The sequence below is a fragment of the Medicago truncatula genome, chromosome 7 (assembly GCF_003473485.1).
Source record: "Medicago truncatula cultivar Jemalong A17 chromosome 7, MtrunA17r5.0-ANR, whole genome shotgun sequence".
NCBI classification, from domain to species: domain Eukaryota; kingdom Viridiplantae; phylum Streptophyta; class Magnoliopsida; order Fabales; family Fabaceae; genus Medicago; species Medicago truncatula.
The window spans coordinates 11,533,195-11,555,580 of record NC_053048.1 but is presented as its reverse complement, the minus strand read 5'-3'; the positions used below and the strand labels follow the sequence as shown (position 1 = coordinate 11,555,580).

Sequence of the window (22,386 nt, the reverse complement as noted above, 5' to 3'; positions counted from 1 at the left end):
TGTTAATGAATTTAATCCGCTGCAAAGTTTGAATTAATATGTTGAAGGATAAATTAGTTAATTAACTTATTTATGATTTTATGAAGTGTAGCATTCCGTTTACATGTTGAATACTCTGATTAATTAAATGAAATTTTTAAGTCGGGAAAACGGGGTGTTACATCCACTGCAATACCACTACCAGAAATAATGTGACCCAGAAAACTTACTTCATTTAACCAGATCTCACATTTTGACAACTTAGCATACAACCTCTTTTCCTTCAACACTTGCAACACTATTCTCAGATGCTCTGCATGCTCCTCCTCATTCTTGGAATAAATTAAGATATCATCAATAAACACCACAACAAACTTATCCAGAAAAGCATGGAAAATTCGGTTCATGTACTCCATAAAAACACCAGGCGCATTAGTAACACCGAAAGGCATCACTTTGTACTCGTAATGACCATAACGTGTCCTAAAGGCCGTCTTCTGCATATCCTCATCCTTCACCTTTATCTGATGGTAACCAGACCTCAAATCAATCTTACTAAATATCTTAGCACCAACCAACTGATCCATCAAGTCGTCAATTCTAGGAAGCGGATATCTGTTCTTGATCGTAACTTTGTTCAACTGACGGTAATCTATACACAGTCTCATACTACCATCCTTCTTCTTTACCAACAACACCGGTGCTCCCCAAGGTGAAACACTGGGTCTTACAAACTTCTTATATAACAGGTCCTCCAACTGTTTCTTCAACTCAGCCAACTCAGAAGCTGACATACGGTACGGTGCCATCGACACCGGCTTAGTTCCTGGAACAAGATCAATTGAAAATTCAACCTCCCTCTCTGGTGGCACATCAGGAATCTCATCAGGGAATACTTCTGGAAATTCATTCACTACAGGCAAACCATCAATCACAGCTTGATTTTCTAACGACAATGACGCCATCAAAGCAAACACTGAAGTACCTTCATTCATCAACTCCTTCAACTGCTTCGTAGTCACAAGCTCAGCTTTACTCTCTTCTCCGGCAGAAGGAAGTACACCGTCTTACTAAAGCAATTGATATGAACATGGTTATTCTCCAACCAGTTCATACCAAGACACAACAAACAACCAACAGGACAACAACAAAAAGCAACATTAAAGTTGACACTCTATCCTAGGTGGCTCAACACGACTCTACTACTTGGCCGGACGGACCAACCTGCTCTGATACCAAATTGTAACACCCCGTTACCCAAAAGCAATAAAATAGCATATAAACATCAGAGTATTTCACCAAACGGGCATGCTACATTTCAAATTCAAAATTCTTAAATAGAAAATAAAACTATTTAATTCAACATCAGTCATAACTTCAAAATAATGTAGCGGAAAGTTTTGCATTTCAATAACAACCACAACGATGTAAATCTCCAACAATATCCTGGCATTAAGCCTAAACAACAAAAGTCAACCAACAAAGGGCCACATCATCAAGTTCCAGAATTTGATACATAGGAGGAAAGCAACAATAAAATAATATAAATATTCCCATCCCACGTATCAGAGCCCTAAACACGACAATGAGCCACCACCAACTACTCAGGATCACCTGCAAGTTACCCATAGGAAGGGCAACATTTTCAAGCAGAAGGGGTGAGATTCACAACAATAAATATAGATGTTAAAATCATCAATTGAATCTAACACCCTAAACAACAACACATTGTCTTGTAAACATATATATGTATAAGTCACAAGCAACCACAACATCAACAATACACCATAATCACAAGGTATATAAATATATAACACATATTCAACACCAACATCATCCACCAGATAAAACTGAAACACAACCGAGACTCATGCAATGACATGACCACTGCTAAGACACCATCTTAGACTTCTTAATGAAATGCATTATGCATGTGGTACCAATCAGGACCGAAGCCCTCACCGCTTTTGAATGGTTAAAGCATTCATCAGGACCGAAGCCCTCACCGCTGTTGAGCAACTAGTACTCCAGGACCGAAGCCCTCACCGCTGTTTTATGCATATGCAATGGACCTACTTGTGTATATCTACATACAACTGACCATGCAATGCAACTCCATGTGACTCCGGAATAAAACGACATGTATGGTTTAGCAAATGCAACATACATCAGAACATCACCAACAATTTGTATAATTTATTTAAGTGTAAATATACATAAATCATCACTCAACATTTAATCATACTCTTGATAAATCATATAGTCATATATAACCATTAGCACAATCAAAAGAATCAACCAAACAATGCGTACCACTGAGTATACAAAACTCAAAATTATGGTTCAGTTCTGGGTATTTTCGCCAGGCGGACTACTGACCTTGCCAGGCGAAATTCACTAAAAAGGCTACTCGCCATGGCGAGACAAAGGCGAGCGTAAGGCGAAAAGCTCCTGGGCACTTTCGCCAGGGCGAACAAAAGGCGGTGTAATGGCGAACTAAGGCAGTGTTCTTGGGAAACTTTCTGGACACTTTCGCCAGGGCGAACCAAAGGCGAGGGAATGGCGAAATTTCGCCAGGCGAAAATGACTTCGCCAGGGCGAATCGTGACAGTTCCAGAATCGTGAATTTTGTAGTTTTTCATCAAAAATCCCATTTTTTCCAATCCAAACCCCAAAACAGGCTACAGACATGTTATGCAATCCTAAAATCGCCCAGAACACAACTAAGTCCAAAAACAACATGATTCCTATACACTTCTAATTTTAGGAATCAAAATCAAAAACCCATTTTTTTTCCCATTCTCACCAAAACCTGATAAATTCAAAATCAGAGATTAATGTCTATACTACTGAAGCAAACCTCACCCTTACCTTAGTTCAGAATGAAAAAAATGCACAGCAAAAGGGGTTCCTCTGGTTCTTCTCCCTTGCTCCTGGTTTTCTCTTCCTTGGCTTGGTTTCACGTAAAACTGTTTTTCTCACGTACAATAATTCTAACTTCTACTTTCTTAACTTCCCACTTAAGAGTAACTCCCTCCTAATTACACTTAACTCCCCCAAATTCCTAATAACTCCAATTATTTCCCCAAACACCAAAATAATTAATATTTCATACTTATTCTAATTATTATTAAATAAATCATATAATAAAATAATATACCACATAAATCATCCAAAATCTCATATATACACAATTATATGCATATATATACTCCGCATAAATCACCGAACATCATATATAATAATATATATATACTCCACATAATAAAATAATTAAATAAATAACTAGGGCGTTACAAACAAAATCTCCAAAGGAGTAGATAAAAAAAAATCTGAAAAATGAAAAACATTTCCCAAGTTACCGATTAGAATGGAAACACATTCTTTATAAAAATAAAAATAATAAAAACTAGAAGAAGGAAGGGCACTACCATGCCTGACTGCTCGTTTTAGTGCACTAACATGTGTATATATTTTAAGGGATAAATTTGACCTACATTTTGAAGAAAGAAAATATTAAAAATTTAAACAAAAATTGGTCTTTTTTTTTTTTTTTATAACTAATTTGGCCTTGGGACCAGAATAGGTGTTCACTCATTTTCAAACATGCTTAGACAACAAAACAAATTTGAGATGAAATTTTCTAAAAGACCTCAAATTCTATTTTTATTGTTCTAATTTGTTCCTTTTCTGATTAATAGTAAATTCGGTGGAAATTTGTCAAGATTAAATTATGGTTTAAATATGTTTTTAATCCCTATTAAATTACAAGCTTTCAAGTTTAGTCTCGGAATTTTTTTATCACTTTTTGTCCCTATTTGTATTTTAAAGGGACTATTTTGGAGGACTAAAAGTATCCATTTTTTAGTATAAAGTTTTCAAAATAGGGACTATTTTTACAAACTAAAATATTTTGGAGGACTAAAATTACCATTAAAATTTCATAGGAACTAAGCTTAAAAACTCATTATTTTGTAGGGAATAAAAACATATTTAACCCTTAAATTATTCAAAAAATATATATTGATATATATTTTATTATTTGGAAATATTAAATGAAATTATTATTTTAATCATTATTAGAAAGTTTTTCATAGTAATTGTTACAATATTTTGGAACACAACCTGAAATATTTTAGTATGCAATCTAATATATTTTCGTACATGATTACACATATATTTTGGCACTCAATAATATATTTTTACTCAAAATTTATATTTTGTACTCAATATGATCTATTTGGTACTGAATTTAAAATATTTTTGTACTAGATCTAATATGTGAATTACTTGTTCACAAAGTTTCTCACATATTAGTTGTGATTTTTCTCTATAAATAGGTAGATCACGTAGTTTATTCCACACACCGAAAAATATTGTGAAACTTCCAATTCTTTTCTTCTTCTTCTTCTTCTTTCTCACATATATAGCAACTTTATGAAGGTAAACTTGAAACATAACTTTGTGTAATTTGAGAGACAAATGAAGGCTATAAGTGTTATTTTGAGTTAATTATCTTCCTCGGACCTGCATTGAGAATATTGATTGTACCATTAACTTAAAATAACACTAATACCCTTCATTTGTCTCTCAAATCAGAAAAAGTTATAAGTGAAGGCTAAGAAAAACTTCGGGACTAAGAAAAAACATTAATACTTCATAGAAAGTACCAAAATATATTAGATTGCATATCAAAATATTTCAGTTTGTGTACTAAAATGATTTATATTGTGTTTCAAAATATTTTAGCAAATCTTCGGAACTAAGAAAAAACTTTAATTTAATCATTATTAGAAAGTGATTTCTTAGTACCCAAGTTTGCTAAAATATTTTGAAACGCAGTCTAAATTAATTTGGTGAACAATCTAAAATATTTTGGTATGCAATATAATATATTTTGGTACTTGCTTCGAATATATTTTTGTACTCAATAATATATTTTGTATTCAATATGATGTATTTTGGTATCTAAATTTTGAAATTTTTGTACTCAATAATATAATTTTGTACTCAATATGATATATTTTGATATTCAATTGTATTAGTGAATATTTGACTCAGCAGAGTAACTCATCTTTGAGTTATTTGTCGATTAAACGTATCTTAAATTATTTTTATTTTGAAAGTGGTTTAAGATATTGATATATCTTGTCAAAAAAAATGTTTTTAATGAAATCTTTATAAAAAAAATTAATTTAGAATAGTTTAATAAGCCTATCATCAATTAGCGTGAAACCAATTTTGTGGTACAACAAATTAATTTTGTTGCATGAGAATTATTAAAATTTCTTTTTTGATGTTAACTCTAGGGTTCGATATGGATGTTAATAGAATTTGTGCACGAAATGTTACATCTAGTAAAAAAAAATTCACTTGAGTCAAATAAACATAACGGATCTTTTGTTATATTAGTAAAGACAATTGACTTCAATTTTTTATTTTTGTATCTGATTTTAAATCTGAATTAAATTTTAATAACGCCACGGTGGATGATGTTACAGTTACGTTTTCTGATGATGTAGAACACAATCATTCGATCCTGCGGGAGCTGGTGGAGCCCCCATGAGCATGTATCACATTCATCCTTTGTTGAGCACATTGAGGTACATGAGGTGTTTGTAGAATTGGTTGAGGTTCAGACGAATACGGTTGTTGAGCACGTTGACGTGCATTCCGGTTCACGCAGTTCTTTGGTTTTATCTGTGGTTATTGAGCAGCCCCTTGCTGAGAATGTTAGCATGCCCACGGCAATTCAAGAGGAGCAAGTGGTTGCCAGTTTACAACAACAAGAAGTTCATCCCTGCAAGAATATTCAGCACGATTTGGATTTGTGGGAAAGAGTTCGTGAATATGACAAAAGATCAGCTGCTGAAGATTTCATGCCGGTCCTAAATAGGAAGCAGAGACATGAACTTAAATTACAACAAGTCTTGCCGAAGCAGCCTACTAAAACTCATGCTCAGGGTGATCCACATTTGACTGATCAATGAATTTTCTCTGTTGAAATGTATCGGTAATTCTGATACTCGGATTGCGTGAAAGAATTTATATTTTTCTCATAAACCTATGCTTATTTTTATTGCGGAACCGATGATTACGGTTTGGCTTCCATCTCTTCCGGATGAATTGAAGGTTGATTTCTTTAGGGATAGATGTGGTTTACCTAACTACAGATTTCCATAATCTGTTTTTTGGTTATTTTTGTATTCTGCTTATTTTTCCTTTCAGTTTACTTTTGAGGGTTTTGGCCTAGTCTCCCCTCCTTTGTAATTACTTTCCCCCTTTTTTTTTAATAAAATTTATAGAGTTTGGCGGCATAGGATAGAGGTTTCTCGGAGTGCCAACCTAGTTTGGATGTCGATGTTGCCTCTTAATTAATGCACGTCCTCTCTCCTTGCTTATAAAAAAAAAAATTAATTAGTAATTTACGTCTTGCCAATAAAAATAGTTTTAATGACTTTGTTGTATTTTTTTTAGGACAATTGGTTTGTATGTAAGTACAATGAAATGACATGTGTCATTTTTTTTAATGAGAGATAGGATATTATCATGTGGATTTGGCCATTCAGTTGGTTTGGAGATGTCTGAATGATGTTGCTATGTTCTGATTTATGAGCCTGTTATAATGAGGTGAGTCCCAATTCTCTAAACCAAATGATTAACCATTTCATGTTCTCTTTATCTCCAACATTAATTTAGTGGGTCTTTATTCTACTAATATTCAGTAAAGAAATAAGAGTATGAGCTTTATAAATAGAAATTAAGGATGAATGTAACAGTTATTAGTGAGTACTTCATAATTTGATAGATTCTTTTCGTTATATTATTTTCTTCTTTTTGGTTATATCACTAGTACGCTATGCTAGCTCTAACACGTTGCATAATTTTTTTTTTTTTTTTGTTTTCAATTTAGTTTGGCGCATGTGGCACATTTATTGTCTGCAAAATTTAATGGTAAGTTGTTAACTCTGAACAGTTTTAATGGTAAGTTGAGCTGCTTTGAATTGTAAGTCACTAAGGTGGTGTTAGTGTAATAGACTTGGAGAGGTGTGAGAATTTAGGCAATTGAGTTATGTTTCTTTTAAATTTTTTTATATTTGTATGATCATGATGATGCAATTGTTCAACACTTTCTGTTCTTCACATCTAATTTGTTCTAATCGCTAAAATGTTTATTTATAACTAGTATCTTCTTCTGTAATCTATATTTTTATCGTTTTGGAATGCATTGAAAAGCAATATTACTTTTGAATATATTAGTCGATTTCCTGCGGATTTACCAGCGAATAATTATCCTTTACGTAACCTTTGCTGCGGAATCACCTGCGAATATTTCGCAGAGAAGGTTGTAGCAGGCAAAAATCTCCTCAAATACTGACCGAATATTTCCTGCAGATTGTTTCTCTTTTCTTGCGGATCCTAAGATCCTAGGGAAACAATTACCCTCAAGGTATTACCTGGGAGTACTTATTCTTGGCGAAATCCGTAGGAAACAGGTTTCCGAGAATTTACACTAAACCCCGGAGGTACATCCGCAGGAAAATCGAGAGTTTCTCTAAGGATCAAAATCATGCGTAATAAGGACTCAAGGCAAAGAGAGAATTTTTGACAAAACCCAATATTAATTTCTTTGAAATATGAACCCTTGCCAAGAGGAAAGATGAAGAAAAAATAATATATCAGATGGAGATACGAGGTTGTAAAAGAGAAATGTTGCACAGTCACGTAGAAAACGAAAGGTGGAGGTTGAAGATGCCAAAGTATTTATTGGTTTGTGATGAAATGCATATGCGATGTGTCTTAATGTGCTAATTTGAATAATCAATTTCCCTTTAAATCTTAAAAAGGTTCTATACAAATTTAATCTATTAGCTTGTGAGAGCCTTCACTACTTTGTCAACATTAAAACATATTCATCAATAATACTTTAAGGTGTTAGACATTGTTAAATGCCTGCGCACTTTAAGATCCGCTGCAATAACTTCATCAAGATGTTATTCAAAAAAAAAAAAAAAAAAACTTCATCAAGATGTCATGTCTAAGGATAAAGTTGCAAAAGGGAAGACGCAGATACCAGCCACAAAACCTCACTGGGTGTCTACGAAAGAAAATCCATCTGGTATAGGTTCATCCAAAGCATTTGCAGCACCTACTATCCCTAATGAGACTCAAAAATCTATGCCGGCTGCTGCTATGCCTACTACTGCGACTCCACCACAACAACAGACATCACATGTACCGGTGTTGGAGTTAGTTTCCCCTGATGATATGCATGATGACGTGCTTTCGGAACATATTAATTCGGAACCACGGGAGGAGTTGGAGATTCTTCAGAATGCACATGAGACACATCCATGCTCGGATGCCCTTGTTTATGAGCATTCTTTGACTGTTGATTTGGAGGCCTCTGCTTCTGCTAGGGAGATGTCACCAACTCAACTTAATTTGATGATGCGCATGATGGCGTGCAATCTAGCCCCCTTGTTGTCAGATCCATCCCGGACGACACTGCCACTTTTTTAGAGATGGAGCGTATTGCTCAGAATTACACGGTTGAGCATACAGGGACTAATGAAAATGGAGACAAAATTTTGACTGTTTTTGAACCACATAGCAATCCGAATGTTCAACATGACTTGGATCTTTGGATGCGTATCCGTGAATATGACAAAGCCAATGCGGAGTTACCCTTTACTCCGGTTCTTTCTAAGAAACAAAAGCAGCAAGTTAAAAAACAGCTTTAGATTGGCAAGCCACCACCATATAAAACCCGCTCTCAGGGAGGATCAAATTCAGGTGATAAATGAATTTTATATCCTTTTATTATTTTTGGTGGAGCCAATGGTAACATTTGCACATGTTCCATCTTTTGGGAACCTGTGCGGACTTTCTAGTGAATTTGGGTCATTCGATACAAGGCAAGGTTTAGTTATCGGTGTTGCCTCAGAATCTTCAGACTGACTTCTTCTTGGACCGGAGAGGGTTCCCTCGCCCTAGGTTCCCGTAAACAGATGTTTCTTTTTATGTCTGTTGTTTTCTTTCTGTTTTATGTTCCTTTTCTGTTTCTGCTTTGTTTTTTGAGGGTTTTGGCCTAGTCTCCCCTCATGTACTTATTTTCCTTTTTTTTAATAAATTTTTTATCTAAGATTGGCGGCATAGGATGGGGGTTCTGCGGGGTGCCAATCTAGTTAGGATGTTGTTGCTTCCCCTGATTGTCCAATCTCCTGGCTTAGAAAAAAAAAATGTGAACCGATGAAGATTAGTAGAAAACAAATTTCTTACGTAAATGCATAACTACATGTTTGCTCATTATATATATGTATCTTGAAGAAAATAACTACACGCTTGTTGCAAATTAAGTTTTTGCATTCCAAATAACATTCACTATACATGCCATTTGAAATTAAAGGTTATATTCAATCTTTAGCGGGCTATTACTATGTATTTTTTCTTTTAACAAAAGAATATTTTCTTTATTTCTATTTTGAATAAGAAAATGAATTTGGTAATTTCTCAGTATGAAATTCGAACATTATTTGGAGGAAGAACCTTTTCACGACTCTATACATTGCAGAATATCCACTGTTCAAAAGCATAAGATAAAACGATAAATATGTTCTTGTTATGAAATTTAGTGGTGGATATGCTATGCTGCCATGAACACTACTATGTGGCATGTCTTATCTTGTTTATTTGATGATTGTGATTGACTCAATATAAATGTATTAAAATTAAAGGAAAATAGCATGCATGGAAAATTATCTTTTGTTGATGCTACTTCTGGCCACTACTAGCTAATGATCGCTATGCCTCGTCTTCCATGGGTCAACATGCATGTAGGGTCATCCTCATCCCCACATCGATAAGTGGGTCTTGCTTGTGTCATTGCTGCTTTTGCTGAGCGCCAGCAATTGTCTGGAGAATTGTAAGCTCCAATATTGAAAATACATCATAATTCAACATGCCACCGGGTTCCAGAAGGTTTTATAACCGGATTGGTAGAGATATGATTAGTTATTCACCCACATAAAAGATGGATGAGGGGCCACCAGATGATACTATGGCAACGACGACAATGGAGCATAGATCATGGTTCACGGGTAGCTGAAACGGCAACTAGCTATGCAAATTCTGTTGAAGCAGAAGATCGTGATGAACTGTCATCTATGTCACAATCTAATGACATTGATGGAAGCTTTCAAAGTGCCACATACCCTATTGTTCCCGAGAGTTATGAGGAGCATATGATGTTGGATGTGGCTGTCTTTATAGCCGAAGGTCGAGCCATGTCCGATGGATAAAGCGCTTCATGGAAATAGTCTTTGTCAAGGTACTGCTTCAATCTTTCTTAAATTGGTAATGCTTGCCTTGACTATGTGGCATGCCGGGTCCATTATTTGGAGTATGAGAAAAAGTCACGTGTGCAATTTTGAAGTTTGAACTTTTGCTCAAACTCCAAATACAGGACGGGTAGGCCATATTGCTAAGGCAAGCATCCCCAATTTACGAAAGATTGAAGCAGTAACTTGACCAAAACTATTACCATGAAGCACTTTGTCAACTCGACATGACTCGAGCTTCGTCCAAAGATACGGCCATATAGCCAACATCATCTGCTCCTCAAAACTCTCTAGAACAACAGGGCCTTTGGCACTTTGAAGCCATTCATAATTGTCATTAGAATGTGACAAAGATGACAGTTCACCTCAATCTTCTGCGTCAACAGAGTTTGCATAGCTAGTTGTCGTTTCAAATCCATGAGATATGCTCCATTGACCATGACTACTAGTTGTTTCCATAGCATCGTCTGGTGCACCCTCATCCAGGTTTTCTGCGGCTGAATAACTAACCATATCTCTACCAATCCGGTTATAAAACCTTCTGGAACCCGGTGGCATGTTGAATGATGATGTATTTTCATTATTGGATCTTATAGATGATTCCCCAGACATTTGCTGGCGCTCATCAAGAGCTGCAATGACACAAGCAAGATCCTTGATGGAGATGGGAATGAGGATGGCCCTGCCTGATGACCCATGGGAGAGGAAGCATAACGATCATCAGCATCAGCTACGTAGCGGCCAGAAGTAGCATCAACAAAAGATAAATTTCTTTGCCTGCCATTTTCCTTTAATTTTAGGGTTAAATATGTTTTTGGTCCCTATAAATATGTCAACTTTTCGTTTTAATCCCTCTAAAATTTTCCTTCAACTTTTAGTCCCTATAAAATTTTCAATCACTACTTTTGGTCCCTATTTTTAATTTAATTTTTGTATTTTTTAATAAAATTGTGCAGAAATGTGTCAAATATTCTAAAACAAATTCCTAAAAGAAATTAGATTTTTTTAACAAAACACAAATTAAATATGAATTTTTAACCATAAACAATATAAAAATTCATATTAAATTCATGTTTTGTTAAAAAATTCTAAAATTTTTTTCGAGTGATTCTTATAATATTTTGAATTTTTTTGGAAAATTTTATTAAATAATATGAATTCTACATATGAATTTACTTTAAAAGAGGGACCAAAAGTGAAGATTGAAAACTTTATAGGGACTAAAAGTTGAAGGAAAATTTTAAAGGGACTAAAACAACAAGTTGACATATTTATAGGATCCAAAAACATATTTAACCCTTAATTTTAATACATATATATTGGGTCAATCACAATCATCAAATAAACAAGATAAGACATGCCACATAGTAGTGTTCATGGCAGCATAGCATATCCACCACTAAATTTCATAACAAGAACATAATGTATTTATAGTTTTATCTTATGCTTTTGAACAGTGGATATTCTGCAATGTATAGAGTTCATATTGAACCAAGTATAAATTAACATTGCTCTAGAAACGCTAAGAGACATAAATGGAAAATACTGGGAGATTGGTACAGAACATAAGTGAAGGCTATCATATACCTATTGGCACACGAGTCTTGAGAGAGACAATTTCATCATGTTCAATGATAGACGTTGAAGATTCAGCGACTACAAAAATTAAACAAAACAAATTATGCAACTAGAATTTCTCACGTAGACACATTACACATACAGACAAAATTTGGAACCATGTTTAATCAAAATAAAAAATACCTGCATTTGAACTGTATTCATCATCTGCAACAGCCACATTCACATTTGAGGAGCGTACTTCCTGATTTCAATGGACAAAAAAAGGAGATGAGGAGAAAAAAATACTCGTCAACACAAGTCGAAGAGGGAGAGAGAAGAAAAAGATTCAAAGTTTCAGAATACTTTTCGGTAAGTGAATTGAACTATGTGAGCTCTATATTTATAGAGAAATTTCACAATTAACATGTGAAACTTCTAGTACAAAAATAACTCAAATCGAATATAAAAATATATTATATTGAGTACAAAAATATATTATTGAGTAACAAAATATCTCAAATTAGGTACCAAAATATATTATATTGACTACAAAAATATATTTCATAGAAAGTACCAAAATATATTAGATTGCATATCAAAATATTTCAGTTTGTGTACCAAAATGATATATATTGTGTTTCAAAATATTTTAGCAAAACTTGGGGACTAAGAAAAAACTTTAATTTAATCATTATTAGAAAGTGATTTCTTAGTACCCAAGTTTGCTAAAATATCTTGAAACGCAGTCTAAATTAATTTGGTGAACAATCTGAAATATTATGTAATATATAATATATTTTGGTACTTGCTTCGAATATATTTTTGTACTTAATATTATATTTTGTATTTAATATGATGTATTTTGGTACCTAAATTTTGAAATTTTTGTACTTAATAATATAATTTTGTACTCAATATGATATATTTTGATATTCAATTGTATTAGTGAATATTTGACTCACGAGAGTAACTTATCTTAGACTTATTTGTCGATTAAATTTATCTTAAATTATTTTTATTTTGAAAGTGGTTTAAGAAATTGATATATCTTGTCAAAAAAAATGTTTGCAAAAAAATTTAATTTTGAATAGTTTAATAAGCCAATCATCAATTAGCGTGAAACCAATTTTGTTGTACAACAAATTAATTTTGTTGCATGAGAATTATTAAAATTTCTTTTTTGATGTTAACTCTAGGGTTCGATATGGATGTTATTAGAATTTGTGAACGAAATGTTACATCTAGTAGAAATTATTTCACTTGAGTACTCAAATAACATAACGGATCTTTTGTTATTTATTAGTAAAGACAATTGACTTCAATTTTTTTTATTTTTGTATCTGATTTAAAATCTGAATTAAATTTTAATAACCCCACGGTGAACGATGTTACAGTCACGCTTTCTGATGATATGGAACACAATCATTCGATCCCGTTGGAGCTGGTGGAGCCCCAAGGGTTCGGATGAGCATGTATCACATTCATCCCCCGTTGAGTGTAACAGTCTGATTTTTCGCTAGATTTATTTTAATTACTTTTATTGTGTATTTATATGTGCTTGTGTGTGATTATTCATCATTGGGTGCATTTTCATGGGTTTCCGTGTTAGAAGGGTAACTTAGTCATTTTGGATTTAGGGGTATTTTGGTCATTTTGTGGGAGCGGGTAAATTATAAGTTTTGGTGAGAATTACTTTTAGTGATTAGTGAGAACCGTTGTTTTACTAAGTTACTAGAGTAACATTTAAGGTTTTACCGTTTAGTGACCGTTGGTAGTATTTTAACGTTTATTGACCGTTATTAGTGAATTACCGTTGTGTGTGTAGAAACATTTTAGATTTGAGTTGAAATGGGTTAAGTCCAATAAGTTTGAGAGTTAGGCCCATTAAGGGCACTTGCTATAAAAATCTTGTCTTAGAGGAAATTTCCTCACACTTTCATTTCATAAGATATTTTTGAGAGAGTTAGAGAGAGAAAGTGAAAGCAAGAGGAAGAAAGGGTTAGAGAGAAGAGGAACTTGAAGAATCAAGGAGTGGAGAGAGCTAGGAGCAAAATTGAAGTCTAAGCTAGGGAGATTAATCTAACTAAGGTAAGGGGGTTAGAATTCATCATAATCATTATTGCAATTTTTCAATTATTGTATGAAAAGTGTTTAATTGGGTGAATTGATTAATTGTTCATAAATGATGAAATTAGTGCTCTGATTATGTTGACATGTTTAGATGTATGAAGTTATGGATAATTGAATTGTTGTTAGTTGAATTACATGTTCAAAGTATGAGAAGTTGGTATATGTTGAAAATATGCTCAATTGGTGAATTATGCTATGTTGTTGATGAATTGTGATAAGTTTCATGATCAGTTGATGTTGTTGTTGCTAAGTCATGTTGTTGATGATAATTCATGGCTTGGGTTTGCATGATTCATGATTTGTTGTTGAGAAATGAGATGTTGTTGGTGGTTTGGTGAAAATTGGTGAATTGGTCCAAATGTCAATTGTTTTCATGTTTATTTAGTCTTTGAGTCCTTTTAAATTATATTTACCTGTAAACAACATCTAGAAACACATTTGGGCATTGAGAGATCAAAATTTGGGTTTTGGAGTGAAAAATTCTGCAGAACTGATGACTGTTCGCTTAAGCGAGCTGTAAGCGAACAGCTACTGTAAGTACTTCGCTTAAGCGAAGAGTCCTTCCCTTAAGCGAAATGCTCTTTGACAACATTTCTTATTTCACGTTCTTGTGTCTTTTTCACACGTTTCTGTTTTGAATTAGCCTTTTGTGTAAACATGAAAGTTTTAGATAATTATGTTAGCTTTCTAATGGCTTTGGTTTGTCTTCCAAATGATTTTTAGAACTTGAGTTATGATCAAATTACTACACATGGATCATGTAGATTTTTGTGAAAACTTATCATAACTTTTTCTATGAGCCATGGAACTTTTCCAAACTTGATATTGAGTTTAATGAAGTACTTAGAGTGTATAATTTAGTATGCATTTATGTATTTGGGAATGTGAATGTGTTGATGGTTTGAGAAATATTTTGGGTGAAATTGAATGGTGAAAACGGGTTTTGAGCTAAAATGTCGTTTTAATTGATCACGTGAAATAATCTATGTTTTGGCAATTGAACTTGAGATGTTAGAGTTGAAAATGATGTGTTATTTTGCTGTTTTGATTCATATTTTTGTTGGAACATATTTTACATGGTCAAAACTTGGATTTTCTAAATGGTTTGAAACTTGAGTTTGTGTCGTTTCGGTTTTTCGGAACTTGGAATTTTGTGAACAAAAAGGATTGCAAGCTTGGTCTACAGTTCATATAGACTATGACAAGGCTTGTAAGGTTATTACAATGTCTTAAACATGTCAAACTTGATTTTTGAGTGGGATTGTGGAAAATGTGAACTTGGGTTTTGTCATACGAACTTAAGTTATTCTTTGAACTAATGTTTAATAGTTTGTAAGTGGCTTAAGCTCATGACTACATGATTGATTAAGATTGTTTTGAGAGTTTTCGAACTTTATATTGTTACCTTGTTTTGGGAATTGTCAATGTTGGTCGGTTGCCACTTGACACGGACTTTATCAGAAATGGTTCTTTCAAGTCAATTACCTTATGAATTGTTGTGACTATTCTTATATGACTAAGTGAAGTTGTATAAATGAATGATTGTATTGGATATGATGTGTATCATGAGATGTGTATGTTATCTTACTTAGAATATAAGGAATGATTGAAATGGTGAAACTATATGAGATAGTTGATGTTGAATGACATTGTTGATTATTGATAATCATGTTGATGTGTGTGATAATGAATCCTATGATTTGATTGTGTATGGACATGTTTTCTTGATAATGCAAATGTTGTGGAGATGATCAATATATTTGGAAGTTCTCCTTTATATTGTGGTGAAAATTGTGGATTGTTGTCGCATTATCGAGTCTTGTTACATGTCCATGCATCATAGTCATGTTGAAATTTTATATGATGTTTTTGTTGCATCATTGGGCTCCGGCCTAGCAGAGATCATTTGGTGATCTAGTTTTGTGGACTTCGGTCTTGCAGAGATCCATTAGTGATCTAGTTTGTGGGCTTTAGCCTTGCAGAGACCCCTTGGTGGTCTGGGGATAGGTGACGACCTTGAGTTAATTTGGTACCACATGCATATATGTGTCAATAGGTGCATATCATGACATGAGTCTTATTGATAAATGTGATTAATGATTGTTCATGATAAATGTGGTTGGTGATTGTTCATGAAATGTGATTAATGATTGTTCATGGAATATGATTGATGATTGTTCATGATAAATGTGATTAATGATTGTTCATGAAATATGATTGAGGATTGTTCATGATACATGCGATTGGTGAATGCTTAATGTGAGATATTGGAATTATGGTATGAAAGCGTATATGAATATCGTTACTCTTGTTTAAGCTTATGATTTTTGAATTGAATTATTCATGTTTAACTGTTATGTGGATTATCATGATGTAATACTTACCCCCAGTGGATTTGTGATGGACCGCCTACCTGTCTGTATGGATGAGTAGACGTTGTGCATGATTAGTTGCTTGGTGAGTTCTTGTTCTTGGTGGATATCGGGAGCTACCTCCGGTATCAGTGTTTTTAGAGTCTAGTTTGGCTCTGATCTAGGCGTCGGTTATATCGGTCTAGATTATCTTTTGTTTTGGATTTTGTTATGTTTGGAGATTTACCTGTATGTTGGGATTTTGATATTCATCTATGTTGATGTAATAATTGATTCATGACATGTATATTTGGAGTACTCTGGTTTATATTCCGCTGTGACTGTTGAGATTTATATGCATGCATGTTGAGTTTGAATTTTGAATGATGACGTAGCATCTATTTCTTGAATAAATGTATTATTCGCATGTTCTACTGCTTTAATAGAAATAGGAGTGTTATAAGTTGGTATCAGAGCCATGGTCAGTCTTGTCTAGACTAATACTCGTTGTATTTTCCTGTTGTGTGCGAATGGTAGCATAGTACCTTCGACATTTGCTTTGTTGTGCTGTTTCTTATCGGTTAGTGGTTTGTGTTAGTTTGGCAAGGGAAGGTATCTTTGGCTGCGGAGGCTCAGTTGGTTGTGGTGTGTGCTAAGTGTCCTGTTAATTTTGGTAATGTTGATTTTGAGTTGGATTTTGTGTGTCTTCCATTGAAGCATATGGATGTGATTTTTGGTATGGATTGTGTAAGATCCCGTATTTTATCCTATTTATTTTAGTGTGTTCAATTAAAATATTTTATAATATTTTAAAATCTAATTAAGTCAATAATAAAAAGATTATTATTTCTTGACCCAAAAAAAAAAAAAAAAAAGATAATTATTTGATTATATAGGTGCAAGTAGTGATATAAGTTACAGCACGTTTTCACTTCTTGTACACCTCCCCACAATTGAGAATTAAATTTCAACCTCCCTTCCTAATTATTTGGTTAACTCTTTCAACTCACCCACTCATTCCACTCCTTAGAAACATAATAAAAAAAAACGGGTTACATAGAGAAATAGAGAGAAAGGGTACGTAGAGTCTGAAGGAGAAAGAAAAGAGAACAAAAATTCACTTTGCGTAGACAAGTAAGAACATCTTCCCTCTCACTATCCTTTGTTATTATTGTGGTTATAGAGAATTAAATTATGTCATGTCTCTCTTCTTCTGTTCTGGTTTAGTATTAAGAGAATTGGGTAATTGTTTAGGATAGAAACCATAATTAAGAGAAAGAATTGTTTTGTAGAGATGAAAGGACCGTTAGTGGAGTAGAAATGTAGAATAAATGTAAATTGAGATGTTGTAAATAGGAAGAGACCTGATGACAGAGGTAGTATGGTAAATTTGAATCAACCCTTAACTTGAAGTCTCAATTATATGGCCTATTAATAATTAGTGTAGCATAGTTTTACCTTAATTGTTCTCTGATGGTGATCCTAATACTCTATGCATTAGTTATCTTAACCATGAACCTTATTCCAATTTTGAAAGGCCAAGCCTAAAGTGTACTGAGCTATTAGATAAAAATAGAAGGTTCTTTTTGAATTCAAGTAAAATGAATTAGGCAGGTTGTAGATTAAGCTGAACTGCACCATGCTAACAAAAAAAAAAGGGGTAAAATAAAAAGAGGCCGTATATAGATATCAGAAAGAATGAAGAGGTAGTAAGTCATATTTTAATGCAACCCAAGCCTTGACAGTAGTAATTGAAATTGAAACTAAGTGAGTAAATATTTAATTGTGAAGGTACAGAGGTAGGAGAACAAAGACCACCGCTTGAGGAGTTTAACGACGGTTATTACGAAGGTAAGGGCATCACTCCACGCGCTTCCGTACGTGTATATGTGTGTATAATTGTGTTGTGATAATTATCATAATGATGTTGTTTAGAAATGAATGATTATGTGTTATATATTGGTGTTGTGATAATTATCTTGGTGGTTTGCTTTGGTATGAATATTATGTGTTATTATTTGTGTGGTGTTATTTTAACATAAATACTCTTTGTTTATGGATGAATAACCTTAAGTAGCTAAATGGTGATTTTTAACTATATCCAATGGTGGGATACTAGATTTAGAATTAAGGAGTTATTACCCAATGGTGGGGTATTTACGGAGACATTCATGCATTAGATGACTCAGACAAATACCCTACGGTGGGGTACTAAACATCGAGTTTTAGGAGTTATTACCCAACGGTGGGGTAGTGACGATTCATATGCATTAGATGATTCAGAATAATGTCCAATGGTGGGGTACTGAACATCGAATTTTTAGGTGTTATTACCCAATGGTGGGGTATATTGTCCAATGGTTGGACATTTGGCTCCGTTTAGAGGTGAAATCCGGATCATGAGCATTGCATATAGACTGACCATTAGGGACTAACACACTTTAGTCAAGTTGTAACTTAAGGCTAAGAGTGGTGACTAAGAAATTGAGTAATGTTTGTACAAACTATCCAATTATTTAATTATTTTTGGTTATTTGTTGAAATATATGTCTGCATGAATATTTGTACTATGTTTGTTAGTTGGAGATGACCCTTACTTTTGAACCAGATGACAACCCCGATCTACCTCGCCGAGATGATTTTCCTTCCGGGAATACGATATAACCTACCTGATGAGGAGATGATTTAGTGGAGAGTGACCGGTCTAAGGAGCATCCTGGAGTTAGATGCTTGTTGGGATTAGTTGATCAGCTTTTAGTCTTTTTATTTCCTTTTGTTGAGAACCTAAACATGGATGGTTATGTGGTAGAAATCCCAAAACTACGAATAAAGTTACCCCCATCATAGATTAAACACCCTAAAGTGGTAGGAATCTGCCCCTTACCTCGAATCTTCGAAGTCACAGCTTTCCGGCTCTCTTCTCCGAAACTAGGGTTTTCTCCTTCTCTTCTCTCTTCTTCTCTTGCTTCTACGTTTCAGCAAAAGTGGCAACCTTGATTGTTAATTCTCTATTTATATATGGGCTAACCTCATAATATTATTCCTGTCATTCTATTTTATATTATATTTTACTTCTCCCTCCCCCACTTAATTAAAACTTCTATTCTACACCTCCCGCCTCTATATTACTTTATTTATTTTTCCCTTTCATCATAATAATCCTCATAGCACGTCATTAATCATCATATGTCTATTTCTTCATAGCTAACATAATATTCTAGCATCATAACACCATTATTATATAAAAAAAGTCAAGAATTCTTCTAATTAACTTTATTAAATCATTACATGTAATTTTCAGAGTGTTACAATGACAGGGGAATAGATGCAAGTAATAAAGAAAAGCTGCCCAACGTGAACGGATCGCTATCCAGTCGCGAGAAACTACTCGTTGTAGATAGCATTTTTCTTTATAATTATTTTGTTAAAATTCAAATCAAAAGGTGTCATGGGATTGTTGGTTTCATCTTAATTTCAAATTTATTTTTCTATCTTTAAATTAAATTCTTTTCTTAAGACAAAATTCTTTTAGGTATTTCATGTTTCCTTTCGGAGTACATAAATGTATCTTAATAAAAACCAAACTTATTCTCATGTTGGATTATTATTGAAACCCTTTAACTGAGAATCTTATTCTCTCAAGATTTCACAAAACTATTCATTTGGGGTCTTCCTGTAATCATTTTTTCTATAGTCTTGTCCAATCTCATTTGTTCCAGTATCAAACTTCACTTTTCGGTCATTCGTTTAATATTTAAGATGATAAAATAACAATTATTAAACTTCACATTTCGGTCCTTCATTTAATTCTTGTTACTGAGATTAAAAACAATGAGATTAAATTAGAAAATAGAATTTAAACAAAATAGATATCTAGACTTGGTTTGAATAGAATTAAGTCATTAGATTCCAACATTCCCAAGACTAGAAAGTCTACTAAGTAAAAAGGCATAGAAATAAATTGCATAATTATGACTGAATGTAAATTGTTGAAGATAAATTGCGTAAATATAGAAAAAAAAAAAAAAAAAAAACAAGAAAGTAAAGTTCAAGAATGTAAAGTGCACAAAATAAAAGCAAGAATAAACTCATAACAATGTTAACTTTGATTCAATCTAAAACAAGTTCACCGGATTCGAAGATGATTACAAGTTTGATGGAAGACCTTTTTATAACCTAAAACCTTAACACAATGCATTAAACTCATATTACAAGCTTAAAAATAGGAAAACCAAAGAGTTTTGTAACAGCTCTAGCTAACAGCAAAAACGCACGGCTTGCATAACAGACCATGCACTTTTCAGCTTCCAAGTGTTAAAATACTGGACATGGATTAGCAAGGACCGTGTGTTTTTCTAGCTATTCATATTATTTTTTTGCTTTTATTCAATTTCTCTGCTCCTACCTCAACCAAATGCTCTCATTTCTTCATTACTTATCCTGAAAATAAAAACCAAAGTATTTGTAGTAAAAGAGCTCTAAACTGGGATCAAAACTAACGAAACTTTATTGAGTTTGAATGCTAAAAATGACATAAACTACGATTTATCAGCAAATGAGTTTATAGTTCTTGTTTTCGTTATGTACAAAGTGGTTATCATCTGCACGCAAAAAACAAAAACTCAACTAATACAGTTGCACGCTCTCCTAAAATAAAGAAACCATCTAATTCATGTAGTGGAGGGCTATAAAAAAAATGAAATTTACAAATTTAAAATGTATAATCTCTGCACTTGAATCTTGCAGATTATGTGCACGAGACTTTGTGGTGGATATCATCGGAAGTGCTGCTAAAAAGTGTCACAAAACTTGCAGAACTGAGGCTTACAAATTTTTGCCGATCAATACATGATGGGGTAGAATCGGGCCAACTGTCTAATGTACGGTCTCAAAAAATCCCAAAAGGAAATTTGAGTATATAAGTAATAGAAAGAAAGAAATTGTATAATGTAATTGATAATTACAGATTACGGGATACTGTCTAGTAGAGGTAACGCTAGCTATAGCAAAACCTACTAACTATTGGTGTAAATTTTTTATAAATTCATTTCAAACTCTACTATCAATAATAATAATTAGAATTTCATTCCCTTTAATTATTATGAGGACTCACAACTTCAGTCCCGTCAAACTGTCTCTCTTTCAAACCATTCTGAACAGATGTCTTGATATCAAAGGCTACATGATTAGCAGGTTGAAAGGTATGAGTTAGGCGACCACGGTGATTGGCTAGCCAATAGTCTCCCAACTTCGGCCTTGGTGGTGGATCATTAACATCTCCCATTGTACTTGATTTAGGAGAAGAGATTGATTCAGCTTCAGTAAGTGTCGGATCTGGTATCTTTGTGTGTGCATTCGGTGGAACTGACTGTGACAACCTTAACAACCGGACAACTTTCCGATTAACTCTCGCAGTCCTTTCTATTTCAGGATCGTATTCAAGATCGTCTGAACTTCTTCTACCTCGCATAAACAGCAAAATACCTTAGTAGCACTGCACGATACAAAATAAATAGTGAATACTGATTCAATAAAATTTTCTTACAGAAATTTAAAATTGCAGAAATCCTAATTAATAACGCTATTGCCTTGTTGAAATGATTCAATAGTCCTCGGCAGCGGCACCAAAAACTTGATGAATATTTGGCAAGTGAACCAAATTCAATCGAAGTAATAAAAATTTGTTTCCACAAGGACTATATTTAATTTCTACTTAGCAATTTCATTATTAAAAAGGATGTATAAAATTTATATTGGTGCCCTAGGCAGTTGAGTTGATTTTGTAACATAAACTGATTAAAAACGAATAAAGATTGGTTTTTAGAAGATTGAGAGAAGTATGGTTAAGTCCTTCGAATCTTTCGAAGTTCTCCTCTGGTAATTTGCACTCCTAGTTCAATAAATGATTATTTAGTTTCACGACAGATTAACTTAGTAATTCTACCCAATCTCTTGACCTAGGATTCTCCCCGCAAGTGACAACCCCTTAATCTCTTAAGTGAATCTGAAACCGTTGGAGGTATTAA

At 33.6% G+C, this 22,386-nt stretch overlaps 2 pseudogenes; one reads left to right on the top strand and one right to left on the bottom strand.

Annotated features, from left to right (window-relative positions):
* The first annotated feature begins 9,725 nt into the window (after positions 1-9,725).
* Positions 9,726-10,298, top strand: LOC11437157 (uncharacterized; annotated as a pseudogene).
* A 220-nt stretch (positions 10,299-10,518) lies between these two features.
* On the bottom strand, positions 10,519-21,830 carry LOC11436713 (uncharacterized; annotated as a pseudogene).
* Between the last annotated feature and the right edge of the window lie 556 nt (positions 21,831-22,386).